We start from the raw sequence: 16,416 nt of genomic DNA on the forward strand, positions 1-16,416 counted from the left end.
GCGATCGTGTGTGCCGGGAATGAGTACGCGTTGAGTGTATACGTCATCGTTCGCATCATCATCATCATCATCGTCATCATCATTCAAGATCGAGCTTTGGGTGAGCTATAGGACTCCGCTGCCCCCGGGGGGAAAGCATCCAATCACACCACTACACACAACGAGCGAGCGAATGTGTGCGAATTTGGGCGAGATCTCTACACGGGTGTGTGAGCCGTTGGACAGTTGTAGAGCCGTTGAAAATACGAGCTGATCGTTTTAAATGCACGCGGAAGAAAACCGGGCGATGGCAATGGTTGGGCGATGACTCACGTCGGTGAACATGGACACGAGTTTGGATCGAATATATGTGAAGGAGTGCTTCAATTTGCACCTTGTTACCAACCTTACCCCTTCGATAGTATCGACTGTTTTAGTTTGTTGTTTTTTTTCATTTTCTTTTTTTTTCTATTATTTTCTATGCGAGGACACAGATGGCTCTCTGGGGGGGGGTGACACGAACTGGGCGAGGAGCGTTTAAATCCAAAGAACTACTAAACTCGTGGCAAAATGTAAGAACGAATGTGACTTTGAGACGCACACGCAACAGCCCCGTGCGTTTGTGTGTCTGACGCTGTCTGTTATGTGCTATTAATTGGATTAAGGGAGGAAAATAGTTTGTCGTTTTTGTTGTTGTTGTTACTTTACGTTCTAGCCATATGTGGCCCTTGGACTAGCAAAACATTGTCGAAACGACGCCCCATGTGGATCGTACATTTCTGTCCTGTCGATGCATGGGGGAAAGTTTTTTTTTGAATAAGTTTTTTGGAATCGGTAACTAAAACAATGCGATTACTTCTCGTTTTTTGGGCAGTACATGAAGTGTGACAAAATATTCATTTTATTGCCCGGCAAATACCCTGCAACTGTTATCTTAGGAGTCGGTTTTGCAGTATTGGAAATTAGTAAAGAGTTTTCTTAGTGAGCCAAAATTATTGTTTTTTTTTTAATACTATAAACATGTTTCGTCATTTTTGGGACTCTGTCTCAAAGCACCTCTTACATAAATGTAAAATCCTTTTTTTTTTTTGAGGTTATAAATTTTCGTGCACCTAGTAGAATCCTTAGGCCAAGACCATTATTTTGTTCTTAATTTTTGAGTTTGGCTCTAATGACACGATTTTAAAAATTGCACTGTACATTGTAGTGTTAGTGTATACAACCTTAAATCACTCTTGCAACGCCCATTTGGACTTTTTTTGTATTTTGGTGTTAATTGTTCTTTAATATTTTTTCACATCTATGATTTTATCAGTGTGATGCAATGTAAAGTATAGGAATAAGTTCTATAGTCCTATAGTAGCTCAATAACTTTTGTTATTAAAAATAAAGAAATAAAATAAATGAGCGGACTCCAGTATCTTATCTGAGAGACATTTGGATAATAGACTAACGCAAGATGATATGCACTTCTTTTCGTGATCCTAGCACAATATTGCAGTTTTATGCATATTATGCACGATACGTGAAAACGTTGACGATACCGAGATCTGCGGATTTGTATCGCAAGACTGCGGCACACTTTTTCCGGCACATTATCGCCTCCAGGGACATATGGCATGACAGCAAGGATTTTTAATTTCATATTTTGGGCGTCCACTGTTTGGGGTTTTGGAAAATTAAACTGTATTGGCTTTTTATTTGTTTGCAAGCGAATTAATTAGTGATACACACTCCGAAATTATTTATTCCCATTGTTGGTTAGGGTAAAAATGCATGTTTGATCTAAGCAATTTCAAAACATCGGATCATACAGCGCCTACCATAACATTATGGACATTAGTTTTTCGCGATTTACGGAAAATCCATAAGAGATAGATACAAACAGTGAATATATGAGTTGTACAAAATACTATTTCACATCTTCGTATATAGTTTTATAAAAAAATTAAGACATTTTTACACGACTTATTGCGAAAAAACAAATTTACGGTCCTACCATAACTATAAAGGCACTTCGAAAAACATTTTTTTGTGCTTAATAATGCATTTAAAAATTGTTTAAAATTATAAATTACATATTTTAGATAGGTTTTAAAGAAAAATATTTGCAAACGATTTTTAAAATGTGTTTTTATAATTTGTTTTTGGTTTTATTTTTTTTAAGAATAATCATCACTATTTATTTTTTTAGATATCAAAAGATATCAAAGAAATTGTTATTATTCACATGTAATAATTGTTTAAAAAATACAAATTAATATATGTAAACATATTTTTTTTAGATATTCTTAAAATGGCCATGAGAACCTTATCAATTTAGTGAATAACGGCTCAAAACTGATTCCATCAAACAAAAGCGACACAAAAACCTGAACAGCAATTTTTAGCAGAATCTTAATGTTTGCTTTATATAGCGGTCTAGGAGAACATTTATGATGAAGTGGGTGGAGGGAGGAAACAAATATCGGGCTAGGATTCTGCTAAAAATTGCTGTTCAGGTTTTTGTGTCGCTTTTGTTTGATGGAATCAGTTTTGAGCCTATCACTAAATTGATAAGGATCTCATGGTCATTTTAAAAATATTAAAAAAATGTATTTTTAAATTTTTTATTTGTATTTTCAAATTAATCATTACATTCGAAGAAAAATCTTTTGTTGAAAACTTTTGATACCTAATCAAATAAATTTTGATAATAATTCTTGTAAAACTTTTAAAACCAAAAAAGTTTTAAAAACACTTTTTAAAAATCATTTAAAAATATTTGCCCATAAAACCTTTCTTAGATGTGTTATTTATATTTTGGAACGATTTTTCAATGCATTAGTTAGCACAAAAAAAACCTGTTTATCGAGTTATATAGTGATGGTACGACCATGCATTTGTTTTTTTTTTCGTAATAAGTCGTGTAAAAATGTCTTAATTTTTTTAGAAGACTATATAAGAAGATGTCAAATAGTATTTTGCACAACTCATACATTCACTGTTTTTATCAATCTCTTACGGATTTTCCACAAATCGCGAAAAACAAATGTCCATACAGTTATGGTAGGCGGCGTATGATCCGATGTTTTGAAAATATTTAGATCAAACATGCATTTTTACCGAAACCAACGATGGGAATAAATATGTTCGGAGTGTGTACCACTAATTAATTAGCTTGCAAACAAATAAACAGCCAATACAGTTTAATTTTCCAACCCCCAAACAGTGAGCGCCCAAAATATAAAATTAAAAAATTCCTGCTGTTATGCCATATGTCCCTGGAGACGATAATGTGCCCGAAAAAGTGTGCTGAAGTCTTGCGATACATATCCGCAGATCACGGTATCGTCAACGTTTTCACGTATCGTTCCACAGTCTTGCGATTGACTCCCGCCGATTCAACAAACTGTCCCGCGGTCTTGAGTTCTATCGGAAAACCTTGTAAGCCTCAATACTAAACAAAACATTCTCTAACTGGATGTTGGAAATTCAAAATAATGGCTATAACCTTATTTAGTTTGTAAAATATATTGTCTCGCATGTGTCATGATAAGACGAATAAAAGGAAATAATGAAACATGTGTGCATGAATTGCGACAGAAATCCGTAAAAAATGGTCGCAACTTGTATATAACCTTTAAGAACGGGCACCGGAGAACAAGTGGGACCGGAGATGATCTTCAAACATTGACATAATTATCAGGCAAACGTTTATGACGTTCTTGAGAAATGTCTCAACTGGCCTGCGTTTGGAATGGCGTCTGTTGGTAGACAAACAAGATAACTTCGTAGGCCAATTGCACCAAATAGATAAAAACTGGGACGGAAAAACTCCCACAAAAAAGGTACACTTACACGACCTTTCAGACCATGCAACACCCAACACAACTTGGTCCCTGTTGTGTGTTTGTGTGTGTTGTGTTTTTATGTCCGTTCACCAACGGACGGTGTAATATCGACCGTGCAACCGGCCCGAGCCTTCTAAACCGGATCAGATGTGTGGCATTTGTCCGCACACACCGGAAGTCAACTTACCGATACCGTTGGTTTCCGGGTGTGTTTTGTGCGCCTCGTGCTCTCCCGTAGTAAGTACGCGGAGAAGGAAGGCAGTTTGTGTGTGGTGAATGGAATCGAGAAGCTGGAAACAAGATATGCATTTGCGCGCACCTGATGAAGGAAAAAACGTTGGCCTGCGCTCGCTGCACTGGCTGTGTTGTGAGCGGCAACGATGAACAGGACAGGTATATACGGCCAAAGGATAGGAAATATCTGCGTTAGAGGGGACAGAAGAGTAAGTAATTGCGGCTTCCGTTTGCTACCAGGAACACAGAAGGAAAGCCCGTCCCACCTGTGCGGTTGTGTTTATGTTGGGATGCATTACAAGTGTTGTGCCATCGGGGGCTGGTACGCTAAGTGAGTGCACCCTTGCCACCGGTTTCCGGTCCGTTCTTTGCACCGGGCAGTGAAGAGAGAGAGAGAGAGATCGAAAAAGCACTTTAGCGCAACTTTTTTGTCCCGTTTCGGACCGTGCGCACGTGCAATGTCATGGCGATAATGCGTGAACTGGTTAGCCCACATCGCGAGGCGCCTAATTGCGTAGCGTAATTAATTCGTAGTAGCCTTTACGAATGCAACTGTGCCCCTGTTTTGCGCCTAAACCTAGTCTCGAAGCGTGACTAAAAAATGCAGCGTCAAACTAAGATTAAGCAAAAGGGAAGCAGAGAACCAAGCTCCTCAATTCAAAACAAACGCGTGGGGCAACTTGCCGCTTCGACACCTTTGAAAGATTGATGATATTTCGAAGTCTAAGTGTAGATAGGATTGCTACATAGATAGTGTTTTACTGGTACATAAAATTAACAGTCTTTTTTATTGATGAAGAATGCTGCTCAACATAATACTTATTTATCATAAAAAAATTTGCTTAGTGTCATTGAATTTGCTTAATTCAGGAGAGATATAATTGTTTAATTCATATAAAATGTAATATAAACCCGATTGCAATTCAGACCATATTTCTTATTTTAGTTTGTAATAAGTATTGTACAAACTCCAAAAAGAAACCCAATATTGGGCCAAAAGCTATTCTGTAATACGACCTGCTCGGCAAATTGTGTTCATCACTGTGTTTGGCAACCTTCGCCCGGGGAGTGCATGTGTGTGTGTGTGTAGCATCAAATTATCATCAACAGATGTGTGCCTTCTCCGCGAGCGTCTACTGACCTCGTCGACACGACCCGATGCTCGACATGGGCCAGGCAAAATTATGCAATGGCCGAATGGCCGATCGCTTTCATTTTATGTACACACAAATGCGTTTCGTGTGCGCGTCACCTGTCCGCACATACCCTCACCTCCATGCCGGCCTGTGGTCGGTCGGGTGAAAGATGATCGCGTGAGAAAAAACGGTGAAGAAACCGTGAACGTGTTTGATGATGGCCACAGAGTTCAAGAAGAGGAGCCACACACCGCCTCCATCACATTAGCCTGCGTCAACATGGGCCTGCATGTGTGTACAGTCAGCATTCGGTGGATGATAAACGAGCCATTAATTTGATGAGGTAATTATTATATTACCGATCGGCAAAGCGATACTCCAGCGATGCTCTTTTTATTTTGCTATGTCGGTAATGAGTGCACCGAATAATGGTGGTGGTGTAAAATATGGCGGTGGGATGGTATTGCAAGACGTTGCGTACACACAACACACTGCACACTCGCACACCGTCTCTGGAAGAGCTGGGGAATGTGCAGCCGGTGGCAGCTGTCGATCATGTTACCTCTGCTGCAAGGTCAGGTGAAATGCAAAAGAAGGGTGTCGAGCTTGGTCGGTACTCCGCGTTTGATGGATGTGTGACGGAAGTGAAAGTTTTAACGGACTCTGTACAGCACGAGGGAAGTTTTTTTTCTCTTTATCTGCATTGAAATTAAATTATTTGAAGGTATGTAAATACCTTTATGAGACGGTAGTGCAACGGGCAACGCTATGGCATATTTATGTAGATGGAATGAGATTGTTTCTAGAATGAGGAATGATAATGTTCTCTTTTCATCTTTGTTCTATGATCTGTAGTTTCACGTTTAAACTAGTGATGTGCTCTCTGGGCGACTCTGATCCGACACCGATCATTGCTAGTTAAATTCTGGCAAAATCGAAACCACCAGGTCCGCCCAGAGCACGAGTGGGAGTCATCTGGAGTTTACCGAAGTCGGATTCGTCAGGTGTTGAAGTTGCCTAGAGTTGGTCAATGTCGGGCCGGAATTCATTCCGTCTTTTGATTTGCGTGTACACTTTGCAAACAGACCTATGTATCTAAGAATATCGCTTAGCAACGACAGTAATTCTTTGCGAAAATATCATTACACCGGGCCTCTCCGACTCTTGTCGAATCTGGTCGATAGCGGCCCCGGGCGACTCCTACTCCGGACAACTCCGACTCCGACTCTGGACGACTCCAGGCGGCTCTGAACGATCCGGATAATGCTGGTCGGAAATTTTCAGAGTCGGATCTGAGTCGACTACGGATGTTTGCCAGCTTTATCCATCACTAATTTAAACCACTGATGCAAATAACCCTATGTAAAAAATGTTTGAAAGCGCCAAATGCTTTAAAACTTGCAAAAAACTTAAATGCTTATCGCAATACAGGAAGGCTGCGACCGTCACGTGATAATAATTTATTTAGATTTAATTTTAGTTTTAATTCATTTCTTGTTAATAAAATTCTTGTGTTTTCAAGCTGTTTCTAAAGGACTAAAAAAACAGATTCAATAAACGATGTTACGCGTCTTATGACGAAACATTGTGCTATACAGCTTTCGGGCAAATAAAATAAGTAGAAAAAAGAAAATCTATTTAAACGGGCAACGTTAGGAGCTGTCTCATCTATGCTATTTGCTCTTCCGTCCATACCATTGTTTGAGTGAATTTCGTAGGCAGAAGAGTAGTGAGATGCTTGAAGCGACTGCCATATGCATTTTGCAAAATAAATTAACCTTTTCTCAGGAATGGGGACCATCGATGGGCTGCTTGAGGCGGCTAAGTCTACCAGGGTCTACCAAGCAGTGCCACAACAGTAAGAAAAAAGCATCTGACCAATTCGTTAGTTCGATATTGACGGGTTGCCATCCCCGCTGATCATACCGGCGCCTGTCACCATGGGGAAGCCGGAGGGATACCGTGTCACACAAATTCGCAGAAAAAGGCTATATTCAATTTGTTTGCCAGATAAAATTGATTTCCGTTTGATTCGGCGGTAACTTGGGGACGGGGTTTGGATATGGAGCAGATAAAAAAGGTCAAATCTCAAAATCAGAAAAGAGATGGATTTTCACGTCAGTGACAGTCAGTGTTGTGTCCGTCCGATATTTTGTCTCATCATATTCCGGCACACCGCGAACGCACTCCTCTCCCGGGAACTGGTCGCTGGTGGTCGCATTTGAAAGCGAGTGGTTTCGGGTGTCGTAATATTCACCTTTGGGTTCACTTTCCCTTTTACTCAACGTGCGCTTTCTCCTCCTTCGCCCCTCCGTTTGCTTCTCCACTGTGTATGTTGCTACCGTAAACAACGGTACGAAGCTGTAAGCACAACAAAGCTTTGTCGTTAAATGTACCCGCCCGTTACACACCATTGCCAAATTCCTCTCCTCTGCGCTGATCTGACACGAGGTTTCACTGGGCCGTGTTTGTCTGGTTTTTCGGAACTGTTTGCGTGAAACATTTTCGTCATTGCATTGACATTTGTGTCGCTTCGAACCGGAAGGATGTCGTGATCGTTAAAAATACGCTCTATCGTTAGGCTACACATACACACACAGTATCAGATTCCGCGGTTGAGTTGATAAAGGAGTTATGTGTTATTCGTACAAAAAAAACTTGACTTTCTCTAGCATCACATGACTACGGGTAGACTTCCGGTGGGAGGAAAGAAAATAAAAGATGTCAACAGAAGCTGTCGCTGTAACTCATCTGTTGCTGTAAATTGTTCTGCAATTTGTTTGCTTTGTCGTAAAGCTTCTCCGCACTGAACGCAACCAATTGAACACATAAATGTCTTTGTGTAAGATTTTGGTATGAAAATGAGAAGCAATTATTGTTATGAGCAAAGAACAATCGTTTATGTATTTAGCCGGGAATGTTTGGTGAAATAATTATACGCAAGTTTATTCGACATACCCTAGGCTGTATGTTTTGATTGTGTAAAGTTCCATGAAATAAGTATAAATAAATATATAATTCATATATTTAAGTAAAACATACTAAGAAAGTAATTTTAATGTGGATAATATGTCAATATCTTGATTGAAAACAATTGGAATAATGAATATAAAAGAAATGTTGAACACAAAATAAATATATGGATTCTTATGACTTTTGTATAGCGATAATGCTCTTTAATGTATGAATGCAAATGCTGAAAACATCTTCGCTTTGTTTTTGTTTAGCATAAACACATTATTTACAAACAATCATTCGTTCCGTTTCGGTATCGCTTCGCCTGGAAATATATCATACGCAAGCAGAAGAATGTGAGCAACACCCATGCCCCATCCCTCTACTTGGTTTTATTGGAATATGTGAAAAAGTTACCATTTTTGTTACGATATTTTGCCGCTTCCATTAAAGCGGCCGAAAGAATGCGCCGACTGCAGGGGAAATTCAATATTTTTATGACATATTGTGTGTTTACTCACTGTCATTCGATGCAATTGAACGCGTAATGATGTATGTCAGCCATAAGTTTTCCGGCTTTTTTTTTTGCTGCTCTTGTCATTTTCTCCACTTGCCGGGGAGTGTGTCATATTGGATGACTGTGGTTGGCATGTTTCGGGGAGTTGGTACCGTGAATGGAATATTATTATTCATGTCACGAGTAGTAGTTTGCTGAGCGTGTTTGGTCTCGCTCTTTCTCTCTCCTCGGCCGTCAATTGTGTTTGTATGGTCTCTGCCGTAAAGTGGAGGTTGTCTGTCGATCATCGATCGTTAAAAAAATGGTTCTGCAATCACAATTGTCGATGTATGTTTTATGCAATACATTCTCATACACTCATACCCATGGACAAAAGATGTTTTTTTTTGTCGTGTTAAAACCCCCGTCAAGTTTCTCGAACAAATCGCGCCATGTGTGAATTGATTTCTCATAAATAACAACGGCAGAGAACCACCTTGCTCTCCCCGATTGCATATCTAATCCTCTCTCCGCATGTGCACAACGGTTACGTACGTGATGTATGGGGAATGTCTTGCAGAGCAAAACACAATCAGCAGATGATGAGTGTTGGTCGTTTTGTTTAGTTTTATTTCATTCTCGCCTCATACAGGCCTCTGTTGTCTGCGTTATGGTTCCCTCTGCGACATGCGACTCGATGTGGGGTGGTGGGTTTTGTTTTGCATTGCGAATGCATTCGCTGACATTGAAAAAATCGACGACGAGATGGGAATGCTGTGTCCCTGTTTATTACTGCACCGCTCATGCCAGCTTCGTGTGTGTTTGGTCGCCGTTTCTTGTGCGAATCTGATCCGGCCGGACCCTGGGGGAACTTTGCGAATTGTTTTCAAACAACTTTGCAGAATTGCCACAGTTGATTTTTACATTTTTTTGCAACCCCTTTCGCGTTCGGCAAAACTAAACCGGCCGTCTAATGAGCCCAGACCAAATTGTTTGGTTTGTATTCAAACCATCCCCGGCTGTCAAATGTAACCCAATGTGCTCGCTTGTGTGTGTGCGCGAGTACTCCCTTGCAAAGAGTGCGGAAGTAATGCGTCTTTTTTTCTTTTTTAGTTCGTTGGGGTTTTTTCGTTAGCATCTTCCACACCTTAGTTAGTAAGCCCCCCTCATCACACCCCGTTCCCTTTGTTTGTGGCCGGCTGTGTCCATTGAAAAGCGTCGTCCAAATTTCTCACGTTTTAGCCGGCCAGATCGTGTTCCGCGGAGTTCGGGAAAAGGGGTGAAAAAATAGAGATGGGCTAGAAAAAAAAAAACAAACTCAACTCAAGCGGTACGGAACGAAACGAAAAAATGCCGCCGCGCGCGCGTTTGCGATCCTCTTCTCCTCCTTGTTGCCGTTCGTTCGTTCTTGGTGATGTGGTCTTGTGAACACACGATGGCAAGGAACATTTTTACAGCGGGCAGCAGTGCGCCAAGCCCAGCATTTAAACATGGGCGGGGTGTGTGTGTGTGTATGCAAAGCCAAGCAAAAGGGGCGCAACGTTTGCAAGATCGCCCGTAAAAACGGTAAAGTTTGGGTGTGTGTGTGTGTGTTTGTGTGTGCAAGGGCGGGGGGAAATTTACAAACATTTCTTAAACGGCCGGCTATTCAACATCACCCCGCCTGTGGCTTCCTCCCCGTTGGTTTGTTACAACTAACAGACGAGTTGAATTGGTGTGTCTGGCTGCTGCTGAAGCCCAGATTTGTCTCAACTCAGATTGCATCCCAAAAATGCATTCCGTTTTGTGTGTGCGTGTGTGTGCATGAGCGCGCGCGCGGTCGAATGCGTACTGTAATGGTTGCGCGATTTATGCGCGCGCGCCCGTCTGTTGCGCTACATTTTCTCAACCTCTTTGCTGGTAGTGTAACCTCTCCAGTTTATTGGGTCTATCTTAGCGCAGATAGATAGCGTGGAATAATCGCACAATGAATCGAAAGGAAGTAGAGCGCGCGATGTTTATGCCAGTTCGTTTAGGTTTCGTGGGTGCAGTTCGGATATAATCGGTTGAGTATAACTTGGACTCTCGCTTACGCTCGGACAATTTCAAAGACAATTTCCCTGCTGCAGCGGGAGGGTACACTTAAGCATCCGATGGTGCGGTGCGGCGTATTGAGCAATTGTGTTTACCAAAGTACAATTGCAGCAAGAAGCAAGATTTGGCCCAGACAATATGCCAGTTTTATGGTCAAAATGTGCAGCGAAGTGTGCAGTAAAACTGATTACCTTTGTAATGGAGTGGCATGTTATTTAAGTTTTGCCGTAGCGAATGGTACTTATAGGTAACCGAGAGAGCGATACAGGCGAGTTGCTGCAAATTGACGAAGTGTATGCGTGAAAATGTGCGCTATTCATGTCAAAGATAAGCTATCGGAATCTGTAAAAATAAGTTAAGTCCATAAATGAGATTTTTGTTGATGTATGTAGTTCCAGGAGCTGGATCCGGGAGGTTATGAAACTGCTTGTTAATCTAACCTCGGAAATGTATTAAACCATTCATACCAAAGAATCAAAACCAATAGGCTTAATTGTTGTTAGCGATACCTAGACGGAGCTCAACCCTTTGTATTTGGAAGAAATAGAGATGTCTAAAACTGGTAAGGTGTCCCTAAGGTTGATGGTTTAGTATTTCCAGAGACTTTCCAACCGCCATCAGATTAGTATTTATGTCATTTCATGTGAAAAAGTGATCTCTAATTTTTATGTGTATTATACTAATTATTTAACCTTATTCTATCTTATGGATCGTGTCTTTGATTCAACAAAAACCGACTCGTCATGGTTCAGGTACTTTCCTCGTCCACCGTGTTCACTCGACCGATAAGGCCGGAAGTGGGATGTTTGCTGGAATAAAAACAGCAAAGAGATGAGGCACGCTATCGACGACGACGATTAGCAATAGGCAAGAGTCTTTAATTTTAGGTTGATAAATGTTGTGTAAAATTAATAGGTTAACCCCGTGCACGATATCTTGATAAAATGTTCGGCAGAAATTATATTTTTTCCCTACGCGAGCAAAGAAACACGAAATATTATTTTTGGACTATTGTCTTTCATTGATAGATAGGCCGTCTATGAGTCGCCTGCCACGGCCAGCAGTCTAGACGGCTTCGAAGTGGTGGTTGTTTTGTGTTACCTGGCTTGCCAGCAGCCCCTTTCTGCAGGAAAATTGGCACCAGCCGGATCAACGTTTCGCTCTGAAAGGATAGCCCTGGCAACGGCTCAAATAGCAAAGGTAGCTTCCTAATGAGGTTGTCTCATCATTACTGACGGGGAATATCCATCAAAATGGGATGCGAAGATGTGATTTTGTCTGTGCCGGTAGCATATGAGAGCAGCTGAATCTCTGTGTCTATGCAAACGTTTTTCATAAGGCGGTGCAGCATCGTCGAGATCTGCTCAATGAAGAATGTCGCCTGTCTGTAATTGGATGGGAAGCTAATTAGGACCCAGGGTGCAGTAGTGTGTCTCGTAGCGTGTGGGTGAATTTGAAGAAATATTATACCAAAAAAGTAAACAATATCCAGGTCAGTTGAAAACAGTCATTATTAACTGACCGTGGCAGACGTCAGATGATTGTCTCAAGAAGGCTTCAATTTTCGATACTAAAAAGACATATATGAGCAAATAGTTATACAAGTTGTCCTTTAAAAGGAAGAGTTTTACTGATAAAAATCTTCATGAAAAATATGCATTAAGACAATAATATTGAAATGTTTTAATTTTTGTTGACCTCAGGGTAGTTTCTTCACGTAAGTAGATCTTTGGAATTGATATTCGAGAGCATTAATCCCTTCATAAATAAGTCGATGTAATACTGTTGTCTATTCATATCACGCTAGCCTCAATTACACTGTAAATTGTATGCATCCAGTTCTAGTTTTATTTTCTAGCTTATATAACGCAAAATGTTTATCGAATTTCGCTGAATTATTGGACATTGCAATTCAAGCATACATTATTAGAACTCGCTCTAGTCCTAAATTAAGATTCATATACAATTGGGTGATGTTTTCGGAAGCAGTTGCACTGTGTTATTGATACAGCACAAGTTAATTACCATCGCGAAAGTACACTTTCCTGCTGCCATGGGAAACAATGTGGCCCTCCATACAAGGGTGCGCTATGGTTCGTTCCGAATCATGCTCCTCGTCATCAATTTGATCTCTCGCCCCAACAAATTATTGTTGCCTGCCCGAGTGCAGTGCAAACGAATGAATCATTCGACATAATACATTCTGCTATCAATCCACTTGTTGGGCGAGAGTTGGAATGGCAATCTCGTGAGTTTTGCCTGTCCCGACCGGACCGTTCTTGTTGTTACCGCGAGCCCGATGCGATGCTCGGTCGTCGTTTCCCGCGAGCAGTTACCGTCTCGAGGTCAATTAAATTCTTCGCCCAACTTAAGCCCTGATTGCACTGATTGCCTTTGAGTAGACACAAACTACTAGTGAATAGAGTCAATCCCTTTACTTTTTTGCTGTTGCTGTTGGCGCTGTGTTCGTTTGATGAACGATTGTACTGACGGCTGCAAAAATGGTTCTTGATACTAAGTATTGTTGAGAAGGTTCAGTTATGATCCTATTCACACTTTTTCTCCGTTTGTTTATGCAGGAAGGATACATTTCTATGAAAAAAATGTACATATGTAACTAGATTGAGACTTACTCAACTCTAATAACTAATTAATTCGATGCTGTGATCGTTACACACTGGTGAGGTTCACATGTCGTCTGTATATGTCATGCAATTACTGACTCAACGATGAACTCTCATTTGAGCTTGTCGGGATTAAACAGTACCTACCCACACACAAACTTTGCGAGCAGTTTCAATGCTCATGCACCCAGTACCGTTTCGAGGTATCAGAGCTCATGAAGTTTCGTTCAATTTATAGGAATCAACTTCATGCAAAATACGTGCTGGATGCAGATTGTTTCCCATTTCATCGGAGAGGATGCTGAACCATGAGCAGCGTATGCAACAGCCGATGCATGCTTTTAATGGAAAAGTGCGTAGGTGAAAGCTTTTCGATAATAGCTTGAAATATGTACACCTATGTGCTGTTGTTTTTATTACTTCACATTGCAAAAATATGTTTTGTCGATTTTCAATATTTTGCAAATGTAATGGCTTGTTGTTCATAAGGTGAAAATTTATTAATAATGAATAACTCTAATGCTCTTTTAATTGCCCTACATCACAGCTTTAACTAAGTCGGAGCCTTTTTCTACTGGATTTGTTACATTTATAATGGTTGGTTACACCACATTCCAATAATCGAGACCCAACCACCATTGTATGAGAGAAAATTCGAGCTGTCAAAGCTCCTGGGTGGATAGCGCCATAAACAGCTCTGGGAAATTGCACACTTCAATGACCACGTGTACGCGCCAGTCTCCCGTAATGGCTATGCCATGGCTCAACTGCATGTATACGCTTTCCGAAGGGTTCTTCAAATGTTTTGCGAACACAAACACACAACACAAACACACACACATCGAGAACCAGCTGGATCACACCATCACCTTGATCGTTTCAGAAGAGGGTGCACTGTATCATTAAATACGCACAGGCAGCGAAGGGGAAGCGAAATGGAATGAAGTGCGGAGTGTTTGTCGTGTGTGCGTAGTCGGAAGTAGAACCATTTTTTGGGGGGAACCACCACCATCCGTCGGTTGTTCCGTGGGTGCAGTGAAGCTTTAAATTCCCACACTTACTGCGAGACGGCTCCCATACCCACGGGTTTACCTTTGGAGCTTGTTTTTTTTTTCGGAGAGTGTGTATACATTTTATGCTATAAGGATAAAGGTTAGATAGCTGCTTGTTGCTGGTTTGCATTGTTGTTCGTGGTGCCAAATGATCTTCTGTAGATGGAGGCATATTTTTGTGGCATATTTATTGTAAAAAGAATGACCGAAAAACTTCGTTTGATGTATACTAGAGTGACATGCTGGAATGGTGATGGTGACTTTTTAATACATTTTTCGCATGCTTTGCTTCTTGTCGAAAGATTCAAAACATTTCAAACAAAGCTCAGATTACCAAATGGTCTCTGTAATGTAATGTAAATGTAAATGTAATGTAATTCAAGGTTTTACAAATCAAGGATTTAACGCGCCGTAGTTAATTAATCACGTGACACAAAACACGAACTTAATGCAGTACGCACCAGTTACGCAGAAATAATAGTTCATTTTCTGTTAGGAATTTCGTTCTAGCACTGCTATTCCCTTTAGTTTTATTTGTGGACTCGTGGCAACAAAAAAACACATTACACGTTCCGTGCCGTCCTGTCAATGCGGCTTCTTCCCCCCTTCTTACCAGTACGTGCAACTATTTGACGTTCGTTCGAGCAGCTCGACTCGGTTTGCGATAGTGGAGTTATCGATCAAATTCTTTCTTATGTTGGTGTCATCTACACTGAACGCCCACCAAATTCCACCCCCGATACCCGTTGGTCGGAATGGTTGGAATTTTGCGGTTTGTATTATCCTACCCTATTATTGTATGTGTGTGTGGGCTTGTCAGTTGAACCAAGGGGAGTAAGATAATAAATTAGCGGCGATATGTACGTGCAGTTTGGACAAACCAAGGAAACAAACAAAACAATGCAAATAGCCGAGAATATCGATCTAATAAACCAAAATCACTATGTGCACAGTGTAGCGATTTATTGTGTGTGTGTGTACGGCAGCAGGACGCCAAGATGCCTCGATGAGTTTGTGATAAATCAATACAAGCAAATGTATATGACTCGTTGTATATTGTCCGTTATCTGAAGAAATGTTTAGAAAGGCCTGGAAATTACATGTAAAGCTTAAAAAAAGTCTCTTTATTATCATTTCAATCTATTTCTATTGTGTTCCATATTGTGTGATGCATTAGATCGTAGTTTATTCCAACCTTTTGTCATATTTTGCTTTGCTTGAACGACAGTGGGATGCGTAATTGTTTACCCTGTAAGTCGCTAATTGGATTAATTAGCTAATGGAATTCTATCAAACTTTTTTTTTCTTTTTTCTCGCCAAATAATCTGCACCTCCCTCCAAACGACCGTTCCCTGGTTACTCCCTGTGCCGTGTTCGTGTAGGTTTTGTTACTGTGTACTCTATTGGAGTAAACGATCACATCGATACTTCCTGCCAGTGCCAGGCGTTAATCTATTTTAAAAAAAAGAATGGCGAAATGAAGTGTGTCTTGATCCAGAGCCTCGTATTAGCCTGCCCAATAAGGTAGAGCAGGGAAGAGAGATCCAGATAATTGGATTCTACATTCCACAATGAATCATTTAAATTCAGCGAACGAAAAAGCCTACATATAGACACTGTGGTGTGTCCATTGCCAGCGGTGGCAGCTGATTCGGAGTTCCCCGAAGAGCAGTATGGGCCCCATTAGTAAGTTGCTCCGGAGCCGGGCGGACATTCTTCCACGCACTGCGTCCTGCATTTGCTTCCTTCTTCTCCCTCTCGGTTGCTACGCTAACGCTCGTCAATTGTTGTCTTGTTGCGGGGTGTGCTGCATGGAAGCGACGCATCTTCCCGTACCTGTGCACACCTGTGTGCCCGGGCGAAGTGCTACGAGCGCGCGCGCGCCTGCGAGCATAAAATATATGCTTAGCTGTATACGCCCATTAAGCATTCTGTGACACACCGAACAGCCATTGTTTTCCACCTCCAGGGAGGAGAGCACAGTGGTGCGTTGGGGTGGTGGAACTGTGTCGCCAATGTGAATTAACGTTCCTT

General features: G+C 41.1%; 1 protein-coding gene across 6 annotated transcripts in view; it reads left to right on the forward strand.

The window, feature by feature from the left end:
* The window catches only part of LOC120953002 (afadin), a 63,475-nt gene that overhangs the window by 5,947 nt on the left and 41,112 nt on the right, over positions 1 to 16,416 (forward strand). The window contains exon 1 of one of the 6 annotated variants that reach the window (XM_049607430.1): positions 9 to 100. The exons of the other annotated variants lie outside the window; for them this stretch is intronic. The gene's annotated coding sequence lies outside the window, so the exon portion shown is untranslated. Of the gene's footprint in view, positions 1 to 8; positions 101 to 16,416 lie in introns of those variants that run through there. 6 annotated transcript variants of the gene reach the window in all.

Source organism: Anopheles coluzzii, chromosome 2, assembly GCF_943734685.1.
Source record: "Anopheles coluzzii chromosome 2, AcolN3, whole genome shotgun sequence".
NCBI lineage: Eukaryota > Metazoa > Arthropoda > Insecta > Diptera > Culicidae > Anopheles > Anopheles coluzzii.